Below are 12204 nucleotides of genomic sequence, written 5' to 3'. Positions count from 1 at the left end.
TTTTTCCATCTTGTTTGTACAGCAATGACTCAACCCTTGTATATATACATCTGGTGCATATTACGCAACGTGTTTGTCTCGCCTACGTCGAAAACTAACTTCGGGAGCTGCAGGTGTTTTGTTGCAAGTACCTGCTTTATCATCTTAGATTGCAACCAGCAACCAGATGACGGAAGTAATTAAGCTTGTCAACAGTTTCTTTCTCTGTATCGGTGACTAAATCCGCAGGGGACATTCGGTTTCCATTGTTTAATAAATATTCATCAGGATGCTGTGTATCATCTTAGGCACGTTGTTCCTCCTTGATTGCATGCAACACTGCTTGATATATTGAATGAATGAATTGCTTTATTTAACTTATCGCGAAGATTAGGATGAGTTATAATATTGTGGAATAAATGTAGGAACACTCAACGCCCAGGCCGGGATCCGAACCCGGGACCCCTGGCGTCTTAGCACGCTGTGGCGGGCTTTCGTTTTCATGTATGACTGTGTATTTGTAAGATGGACGGAAACTACATTTGAACATGGAGATGATGATTGATTCAGTTGGTGTGTTAAGTCCACTTTATGCACAGTAAGGCTAGCCGGGACTGGACCTATAGTTTAAAGTGGGATCCGAACCACTATATGCCTCCTTCATTACAAGGCGAATCAAACAGTAAGAAATTGATTCTATGAGATGTTCACAACGTTGATGATAAAAAGCATTTGCTAACTTACGCTGTACTGCAATTTGAACTTAGAATCTTCAAAATTTCGTACATGAAAAAAAAAAAAAAAAAAAAAAAAAAGCAATATTACACCAAAAGATCACAGTCGTCAGGTTGAAATTTTTATTCGCCCTGGCGACCGGGATTTTTCGAGCCCTGCACATGCCCAATATAAAATTATCCTCATAATATTGTCTTTAATTGATTCAGTGTGACTAATATGAAGAGCAACAGAAAATCGCAGTTTGTGACTTATGTGCCTTTTCCCGAACACCCTCGATTTATGATTGAAAATAGGGGTACACCCAAATGTCAACCTTACATCCACGTAGTACACCCTTGACTGCATTATGCAGACTAACGAAGCTCTGGCGTCTGCAACTACGGCCAGTATAAATTACTGTAGGGCTGTGTGCGTATTGTCATGTGTTTGTCTTTATATGTGCTGAGTGCCTCTTTAGAGTAGTGTAGTCCTCGGACACGTTAATTTATTTTAGTTACGATAAGGGCTGGACCCGCATAATGACGGGTAATAACTGGGAAAATACAATTATTCTAAAATACCGACAGAAGTGCATAATAGTTTTGCAATTAATTATTTTTTTTATTTCTTTTCTTTCCAGGTAAGTGACATTGCTCCGTCTGGCTTTTTATAGTTGATACACAAATAACAAGTGAAAGCGGAGTTATCAAGGTAAGTTTTCCAAATGGGTTCTTCTAGAAAGCTTCTGCTTATTTGCTTGCTTTGTCGTCGAGGATAGGGAATCTTTCGGCATGAAGGCCGTTTTTGTTTGGCTGGAAGGCGATCGTTTCCTTGTTTCTTGTTTATATCGTTGTTATGTGCCGCCCGCAAATGAGGTAAAGATATGCAAATTGAAACAAATACGTGGTTTTTACACGAGGAACAACGCCCATGAGTTTGGTGCAGCTTTGCAACCGTCTGAATGTCTTCTGTGTTCATGGATAGCTCGTCAGTTCTGTACCGCGGTGAGTAAATTTATTGTTTCTACGTCCAGCGCAAGTACTGTTTGTGCATGTTGATATGTAACGTGTGTGTGCTTTGGCGGCTACCTGTAGAAGTGAATGGCGTCGCGCTCCGCCAGATTTTGACTCTCAAGGGGAGGCTACGGCTTGGATAATTGAGTTTCAGATGGACCCCGTGCAGTGGCAGGGTACTCTTATAAGTAGGGGCACGCATATTTCGTTTTTGACAAAAACACGTAATATTAATTTTTAGGTTTTTGAAACGTGTGAGGTGCATATTGATAACATATTTTGTCACGAAATGGTGGGGAATGAACTGTAAAATATGAAAGAAACTCTTAAACACGAAATTTAGAGTTTTATTTACCGACGCGACACCTTCTGAGGTCTGATTTATCGTGCGATTTATGCAAGTCACGGAAACTTGAGTCATTCTGATGCAGAATTAATCAAAATATTGATTAATTCTGCTGTAAATATTTGACAAGCAAAAAATTGACTCCTTTACACAGGAATAAACTTAGTACTCTAATAACTACATAAATGTGCTGTATGAAGTGAAGTGTTAATTTTGTGTAATGAGTATACTTGGGATCAAATCAAATCAAATTTACTTGGTTTTTTATTCGCCATTTTAACACCGAAATGCTATTTTATTTTATATGCCGCTTTTGCCCAGATTTTGTACCGATAAATATGTGCCTCTACCTATAGGTATTGATATGTGAAGGTTCTAGCGCACACTAGGCAGCCATTTCCGAGAAAAAAAAACGTTTCATAGTTTCCACGGGCTGGTGTTATAAAAAATATCTGGATGGAAAAAAGTGATACTTTTATTGTGTATCCTTCGACATACATCCCTTGTAACTGTACACACTGATTTGTACGGTCATACAACTTCTGAATGTCCGAAATCGAGTCAAAGAGACGCTTCTTCAAGTGGAATTCCACTGTTTGAAACGAAAAGTAATCAGCAAATGCTAAGTCTGGCGAGTACGGGGAGTGGTCAAGCACACTCACACTATGACCAAAAAAAAAAACGCCTTGACAATTGAGGGGTCTAGTGAGAGAGGGAGCTATGCCACTTTGACAAGAAATGGAAAAAATTGAGTTTTCTAAAGCATTGCGTTGAGTCATAATTTGTATAACAAAGGGTAATTTTTTTCTGAACATATTTTTAGGTAAATTATTCAAAAGGAAAAATATGAATTTCAATATAAATACCATGTATGGTATATTGTTGTAGTATACCCATGTGGAAAAATCAATCTAGCACATCAAATACTTTGAACAAGGCTTAAATACTTTTGCCTGAGTGTAAATCATGTTCACAGGGTTACATATGATCTACATAAAGACACCTTCATATGGCTTCTGTAGGATCTTCACTGTCCATTGTTTCTGTGGATTTTAGTTTTTGGTAAACACCATGAAAAACTGGAGGAATGTAAGGCATCATTGCCATGAGATCTTTTAACTTCAGGGCTGATATTAAATCTAGCACCGGTTACTGCAACACAACCTCTGCCACTCCTATTGCAGACACCATCAGTAAGTGGCATAGCTCCTTCTCTCACTCAAAATGCTGATGAGGACGTATTCAAGAACTCAGAAAATCTGCTGCAGAACAAGCGGGAGCTATGCCACATGGTTGTAGTCCACATGATAAATGATAGATGGTAGGAGAAGACTGAAAATGGCAAAAAACAAAATTTTCAAGATTTGTGGCATAGCTCCTTCTCTCACTAGACCCCTCAATTGTCGCGTTGTCCTGTAAAAGGAACCAGATTCACACATTCCCAGTCTTATCGCGTCGTATTCTTTTTAGGATCCTTTGCATTACACACGTGTAGTGCATTCACGGTTTCACCAACCGGAAAGGCTCCTGAAAAGAATTCGACTTGTTGAAATGAAATGTGTTCGACGTCTCCAACGAACAGGCGAGCGTGGTGCATGACGTCAGTACACTTAATTCGTAACTGGCCTCCCCGATGGCGCTGTGGTAGCGTCGTTGCCTTCTAATCAAGGGGTCCCGGGTTCGATTCCCGGTGGAGGCACATAGTGGTTCGGATCCCACTTTAAACTGTAGGTCCATTCCCGATTAGCCTTAATGTGCATAAAGTGGACTTAAAACAACAAATCAATCCAATTTTAATCCGTAACCAGCGTTGGCTGCGTCTTAATCCCTAAGTTTTGAAGAAGTATTTATTTGGGGGGAGGGAGCTTTTAATAGCATTTGCTTATTTTTAGTGTGTAGGAATGGGTGGAAGTAGTTCTACTTCAAACAGAAGCACTTTGTAGGTGACCATCGCACAGAGCTGCAAAAATTAACAGCCTGATGCTGCATAATTGTGTCGCTGTGTACTTTTCACCCACCCGGAAATGAAGGAATAATAACGACCCAATTTGCATACAGCTGGTTGTATCGTTTAGTGCTTTTCTCACATACTGATTCGGAGCGACTGTGGTTACGGAAGCAGAGACAAGGGAGAGAAATTGGAAAGAGTAACGTCTTACGCAATGCAATTAACAAACGGGAATTTTAATGTTTGTGTAAATTCATTAGCCAACCAAGCGTTCTGAAGGTGGACAGTTCCAGAAGCGGTTTTCAAACGGAAGATGGATTCGTTCACAACGGACGCGGCCTGAAAATTATGTGTGTGTACAGAATTAATGGCGGATTACGGATCTTTCTGATGACGTAGTGGTTAATACGTATCTAGGGTTGGCAGTCACCATTCGTAGCGGAGGCAAATTTCATTGGTTCAGATTCAATAAACTGTGTAAGACCAGTTGCTAATGAACAGGGAACTGTTTTTATATGTGAATTCATCTTCATATCTGGCTAAAATAAATGTTATTTTGTATTTGCAAGTTGTAGTGTAAGCAAGTTCGAAAAATGATACTTTTGTGTTCCATATTTTACATATATTAGCTTCTAGCACATATTTTCATGTTTCCTTTTTACATACAATTTCCATATTTTCATTTTCCGACATATATTCCATGTTCATGCTGTTACTACATTTTCCCTTGTGTTAAACACCAAAGGTTTTTCGTTCATCTGTATTCTGTTCGTTTTTTTTTACTCTTTTAAATCTTGTCAATAGACACGGGTTGTTATTCTAATATTCTTGTCAGCATTAGAGAAAATAATAGCGCTCATACTGGACCGTTTTCTCAATATCCAGCATCATGTCGCCTCGCGCACGCGCAATGAATGCTTTTCTACAGATTGGAAAGGATGCTTGTCACTTTGGTGCGAAGTCAATTCTAGGGGGTCAGGGGGGGTAAACATAGACGGCAGGGGGGCACAGAGGAGCAATTGCCTCCCCTTGATTTCAAATTTTATGCAAATGAAAATTCATTTCGTAAAATTTTCTTGCTCGCTTCGCTTGTTTCTGTCTCGTCAAGTTCAGAGCCGTAGCTAGGGGGCGGCAAGAGTCGACCATGGACTCTAAATTAAAAGAAATTGTAAAAGAGAGAATGCCATGGCGCCCCGTGAAATTATTTGCGCCCTATTAAATCAATATTGTTTTCAGTTGCAAACATTGGATCTAAAAAATTTCTTGCTCGCTTCGCTCGCAATATCATTGTTATCTGTAATGTATTTAAATAATATGTGTTGTATATATGCATTGAATAAACTATGAATACGTACACAATTAGTGTTAGCGTGTTGCATACCTATTTTCCTATTTTATGACGCTCCATGTTGCATATGTGTAAAACATATCTTGTACATGAAAGTTATACATGTTATGTACAGAAATAATTATCTTCGGAATGCATTTATCATTCATTTTCTGCCATTCAGAAATACACTTTGTATGTTTGTTTTCCATTATTGGGAACCGCGGTGGTCGGGTGGGTATGTCGTCTAGCTGCTACGCGGGACAACAGGGTTGGGTTCCCGGGATGGATGATCGAAGGTCGGAATTTTTTTACCTTGTCCCTGCACAATACGGCTCTGGAGTTCGTCCAGTTTCAAATAATCTGTCATCTGGGGTAAACCCTAGGGGCGAAGGCGGCCGGAGCGTGGTGCTGATCACATCACCTTCAGAAACGGCAAAGATCGGAGAACTTTACCTACCTATTTTGAATTAGCGTTATTGAATTAACTCCAGTTGAGTGTAGGAATGGCTTAAGTTGTTTACGCGGGACTCTTGTAGTGTGGCCATTAACCGTTTAACCAGAGCATGGAGGCAGAACAAGGGCGGGAGTGGTGCGAGCCAAGGAGGTGTTGGGAATACAAACGACTCACCCACGAGTACGCATGACCCGCACTCTCCCCATAAGTCAGCCAGAGTGACGTAGAATCTTCGTAATGTCTGCATTAATTGGCGCTGGTTAGGTGCCCGTTTCTTTCGCGGAAGCGGGTTTCCCTTGCTTGTGTTGTGCGCACCAACGTATGCGTATGTGCTGCATCCAATGCTCACAATTTGCATAAAACGAAAGCGGTTTTATGCATCTTGCCTTCAGTGAACAACCACGGTTCAGAGGCTTCGTTATACATCGTATCTAAACACGTAAGCACTAACAGTTTTCATTAGCCGACCTCCGTGGCAGAGTGGTTATTATTACAGCGCGCTACGATGGCAGAGGTCTCTGATTCGAATCCCGGCATGTGCATGGGTGTTCAACTTCTTCGTATCATCGGTTTTCATCATCTTCGCAATTAGCCAAAAGTGACAGAAAAGCGATGTCCAATCAAATGTCACAAAAAAATCCAATCAAACTAAAGTTTCGTTTTCTTTCTTACAGAAAATGTTAAAAGATTAGGTTACCCCATGCTCAAGCACGTAGCCAGGAGGAGGGCTCTGGGGGCCGAAGCTCCCTCCAAAATCCTTCATATATATAATTTAAATAGTGTATATTGGTAATTAATATCGCTTCCTTAGTAGGATTAAATATCTTGTATAAGTTGTGATAGACTGAGAACTTCTTCAGGGCTTCTACCCCCCACTTTGTTCGCTTTTAAATGGCGGCTACTGATAAGGGATGAGCCCCTCCCGAAATTAAATTCTGGCTACGGGCCTGCCCATGCTCATTTCCAGGTCTCACTTCTAACTTTAGGTCTCGAAGGCTCGGAAACCTTTCAAAAACTCACCTAGTCAGTAGCAGGAGAGAATTGTATCGTCTGTCGCCAGGAAAGCTTCCCACTTTAAACTGCATGTCGAGCCCCGATGAACCTTTCTGTGCATAAAGTTGACTTACAAACGAACTCAAATCCAAAAAACTGATTTGGTTCCATCAAGGTAAGGTAAAAAGGTAGTTCCCCGTACCATGAAGGCACATTTAGGGGATGTGCGGGTAGGGCCCCACATATTCTCGATCTCGGCTATTTTGGAGGTGATGTGAACAGCACCACGCTCCGGCCAACTTTACCACCCAGTGTCGTCCCCAGGTACCCATTGATTTGAGGCTGGGCGAGACCCAGAGCCGCTGTATGCGGGGACAAGGCCGTAAAAATCACCCACCCCGAGAATCGAACCCGGGTCTCCCGCGCGGCAGTCAGACGCCCCACCGACAAGACCACCGCGGCTCTTTGGTTCCATCGAAGGAGAGAAAATTTCGAACGAGTCATTGCTGAGCGTGGTTTCTGGTCCAACCCAGCTTCACGCTCGATGTCCGTAATTCGAATCCGTGCTCCGGTGGTCATCGCGATCTCCTTTTTCCTGACCTGTCTCCGCAGGCGCAACCTTCGCCTGACCCCTCTTTGTTGCAAAGATGCGCAATGACACGGTTTCACACGCCTCCCCCGGCGGCCTACATCTCTGGGAGGAACTTCCACACAAAGGCTCGTATCTGGCCCACCGTCTCTTCTTGTGTGTTAAACGGCGCAGTGGGTCGGCCCGTGTCGTGCCACCGAGAGACGGAAACGCTTGGCACGGCTGGTCACACTGTGGAGAGGATTGCTGTGTGCAACTTCAAGGACAATGCTGGCCTTTTTTAAAATTGTTTTTCTGTCCCTCCCGCACCCAGTTACTCCTACGGAAGATATCGTTGGTGTAGTGTTTACGTAAGACACTTCGTGAGTAAGAAGCCCATTGCAGTGACGGCTCGTGGGGTCTGCAAGGGGTAGGGCACATTCAAAATATGGGTTATATCTTAGAACTAATGGAAGTTATACCAGCGGCATGTAATATATATGAAATGCATGTTCTGCTCTGTTTTTATCTTTAAACATTTGATTTAGGCAAAGCTGTGGTTTTGGCGGACCTAATTATTTGGCCAACAATCGGTCTTGGTGATTTAAAATTTCACTTTGTAGTATCTCACCTGATTCATTTCGCTTTATTTTCACGCGCACGGTAACACGTCAGTAAAGAACTTATAACACCAGTTTAATGAAAACTTTTCAAAGGACGTCCAACCTCGACAAGACTTCCCCACCTCCTTCTTCCAAAGTTCCTTTTGTTCGGTAAGGTACGGTAAATGTACCCAGCCACCATCTATAACGGCAAACCTAAAATGCGATATTGTGACCATTCGCAATGAAAACACCCATAAACCCCCGGACCTCCCCCACAGCTCAGAATGTAGGGATGATGTCAAAGCAGTGAGGCAGGAAGTCCGCAGTCAGAATGTGACCCTTGCTATGTTACCAAGTGTCGTCCAACCCACTCCGATAAAGAGTGCGTGCGGCAAAGCAAATAAAATACAAGCGTAAATTGTTATAATTGTAGTTCTTTTTAGATACATAAAGGATGGAGGGGCACGTGACCGTGTGGCCTAAGGGTAGAACCTCGCCTGGCCCATTGCACACAATGCAAAACAATCAGCAACTGCAACGAGGATGCGAAATCCGGCAGCTGTTTTCAAATTTTCCTATCCTTTGGGAAAACCGCTGTGATATTCCAATATCTGAAAAATTACATATGCATGGAATTCCTTCCACAGCATTGACGTGAATTTTCGTGTGGTTTCGCTATTTTCTAGTTATTATCAATAGCTTAAGAGATTTATGTAGAAACGAAACTATTGAGAATGTCTAGATAGCAGCGAGAGTAAACCACATGAATACTCACGTCAATCTCTGGAAGGAATTATAAGCTCATATATTTTTTCTAATTTTGGAATATCTCAACGGTTTTTCGAAAGGATAGGAAAATTTAGAAACAGCTGTCGTGGTGTCGGTCAAAGATCCAGTCGAGCCTTAAAAATCCACCACCAAAAGTTACCTGGGGGCATCATTACAAAAACAAACAAAAAAAAACAATTAGTTTTGACTTCAGATATACTTTGGGGTGTAAGGAGCTGTCCCTTTTTTTAAGACATTCAAATGTTAACCTCACTTGCACGCAGTACACCATGAACTGTGTTGTTAATTTGTGATTGTCCTCTCATGCATTTAATCTTATCACCATTCATCCTCATCTTCGCGATTAGCCACACGTGACAGAAAAGCGAAGTAAAATAAACTAAATTAATGAGTCAAATCAGATATAGTTTACATGATTTGCTCATTTTACTTCGTTTTTTGTGCCACTTTTGGCTAATTTGCGAAGAGTGATGGTGTGATGAAATTGATGAATGGACACTCACAAAATCCATGCCCAGGCAGGATTCGAACCCGGGACCCCTGGCGTCGTAGCGCGATGTGCTAACTACTCCGTCACAGGGGCCGGCTTATATATTTTGTGTGTGTAAATTAACATCTTCCTCCCTCCACCAGTCTTCGATGATTACCCACTGAGTTTCAGCCTTGAGGTCGTTTCGTAAGTAACAATTGATATATCATGTAAATTTCCGCTGTATACAGTCTGTCTTATGGTTTTTGCCGGACATGTAAGGTTTTCACGTGACTCCGGCTCGTACTAAGCTAACACAAACATTTCTCGAGGAACTGTTCCCATGGTATCTTTATGTTGAGAACTAACTGGTTCAGTTTGGGGTCCAAGGTTTCTTTATCCACCGTCAACAATTGATTACCGTCTGGTTTATTCCGGAGCGGACAGGTTCATGTCGTGTAGGTGGTGGAGTACTAGAAACAATGTGGCTGGTATGTGATGAAACCATTGGCAGCATTGTGTACTCCTTACGTAATGGTCTTGTTCCGGATCAAGCTTAGGTGGCAGAACAAGTTGAATGTTCGATTCACGGTCTGGATTTTTTCTCTTCGAGTGTCCCTTAGCCAGTTTCATCTAAATCGCGACTCATCCTCGTTGTCGCGATTTAACCGAAGTGGTATAAGAGCTTCGTAAAAGGACCAGAATGCAGGGCAAAATGTGTTTCTAAGCTTGATTTTCATTTCACTCATTTGTCAACGAAAAAACAATGGTGGGTGAGCTCTAATTAGTGTTGCCCACGGGACGAGACGGGACAGGCTTTTAAAAATTCGAGACGAAACGAGATTGATCATGTGTCCCGAGACGAGACAGTATTTCACAGCATTTCCACGAGACGAGACAGGCCAAAGTCTCGTCTCGTTGGCAACACTAGCTCTAATATGTCAGGGGACTTGCATACATGCCGCCAACGGCGTAGTGCTAACGTCGTCAACTTGTAATCAAGGGGCCCTGTGGAGGCACATAGTCGTTCTGATGTCACGTTAAACTGTACGTCCAGTCATGGGCGTATATATAGCTCACGTAAGGGGGGGGGTTCAACTTTTGCTTCAATTAGGGTTCCTATATTTCATAAGTGACAATCCGGGACACTACTGACTGGTAGCTTGTTAGGGTGGGTGGGGGGGGGGGGTAGGTGGCTGGACCCGATAAAGTTGTATGTATATACAACAACATAATTGCCATTTACATCACACATTGTGTGGGAACTTTATTTGAAACTGCGGACTGAACAGATAGGCACCCAAGCACTGACTCTTTATTAGTAAGCAGGTTACTACACAATGGAAGAGAATCGTAACTGAAATTCAGAACTGCTAGCAGACGGCGGCGCCATCGTGAAGTCAAAGATGTTTGCAGTGCCGTCTGTATGTCGTTAACTCTTGTATTATGGAGAGGGAGTGGTTCAATGTAGAGTTAGATTGTTTTGTAAAATGAGCCTTTTAAAATTACGTCCACGCATTTAAATATTAAAGAAAGTTCAGGAAAGTATAGTCTTCATCATTTCTTCTTTCCCACCCGATTCCGAAGAAACTATTCGGAACACCGGGACAAATGATACCATTCCGGGATTGTTCCTGAAAATCCGGGAAGTATAGCGTCCCTAGGTATGATCTGGCTATCAAAATCCAATCTCTTCCACCACATGAAAGGTCACACATTTATTAAATTAAGTCTATCTACGAACTTCTAACTTTTCTACATAAAATGCTTTTGAAAAAGCTAATCCCAGCTTCTCTTTAAAAAGAATTACAATGTTAGAATTAGTCTTCTCCTCCTTGCTACAAAATTGAAAATAACATAATCGGTGTTATTTTAATATTCGTATGTATGTACACTTAACAGTGCAAGGTCCATTAGTCGAGGATCTCCCGTTGAATTGCGAGGACATTATTTCAACCTCCTTAATGTTGAACACATCCTCTCGGGTGTTGAAGATGAAACTGGCAGTGTAGCCAAAATCATCAACAATTTGTGCATATTTGAGTACAAGAGCTTGTCACAATTTTCTACTGCCTACAGTGCAGACCCTGGACATGTCTTTTCAATTACTGTGTGCCACATTTTTCATTCAGATTTGAAAATGTAAAAAATATCAACCACACTGTTCCAATGAATGAGGAATAGGCATTTCATATTGGAATAAGTTGTTGCAATTTTTCAATGTGTTGACTGTGTTCAGAGAAACTTGGGTTCATTTCTACTACAAAATGGTCCAAAAATGGACAACAGTAAAGTTTCTGCTATTAGTGTATACGATTTCACAAGTCATTCTACTGAGCATTGATACTTTTCTGTCCATCTTGTGTCAAAGAACTTGAGGACGTTACAGAACTTCCCTAGCTATTTTGCACTACATTTTTTACAACCAAATTACTTTGAGAAGATTGATTGATTGATTTGTCTGCATTATTTTACTGCGCTCTTTGTGCCACTTTTGGCTAATTTTCGAAGATCGGGATGAGTGACGACGTGATGAAATTGATGAATGGACACCCACAAACGCCTATGCCCATCCGGGTTTCGAACCCGGGACCCACGATGGGTGCTAACCACGGGGGGCTGCTCCTTTGAGAAGACTGGAGGGGAAAAAATTACAACTGATTTTACAGTCTCAATATCGCAGAAATTCCACAGAAATGGGCAATAGCCATGGTAAAAATATGAAGCGACAAGCGATATCGAGATTTCGCACAGAAGCATTCGATCTAAAGCAAACCATTCACCACGCTTGCGCAAATAACAGGCCGGGGCAACACAATACAGTATTGATAAAACGGCCCAGTCCGAGCGACATGAAAGCGAGAAGCGACACCTGCAATTTGTCGTGTCGCTTTATTCGGAAGGTGTTGTTTATTTTTTAATGTTGGTTTCCAAGAGACACGTATCGCTTCAGTCTGAAAGCTTCCTTTCGAACCAATTCACCACGAGAAAAT

The 12204-nt window shown here is 41.8% G+C and overlaps 1 protein-coding gene across 4 annotated transcripts in view; it reads left to right on the top strand.

The window, feature by feature from the left end:
- Positions 1-12204, top strand: part of twin (CCR4-NOT transcription complex subunit 6-like twin) — a 226233-nt gene that overhangs the window by 123099 nt on the left and 90930 nt on the right. The window lies entirely within an intron of this gene.

This window comes from Lepisma saccharinum, chromosome 20 (assembly GCF_977018435.1).
Source record: "Lepisma saccharinum chromosome 20, izLepSacc3.1, whole genome shotgun sequence".
Lineage (NCBI taxonomy): Eukaryota > Metazoa > Arthropoda > Insecta > Zygentoma > Lepismatidae > Lepisma > Lepisma saccharinum.
Note: the sequence above shows the minus strand (reverse complement) of the source record. Positions and strands in the feature narration are given on the sequence as shown.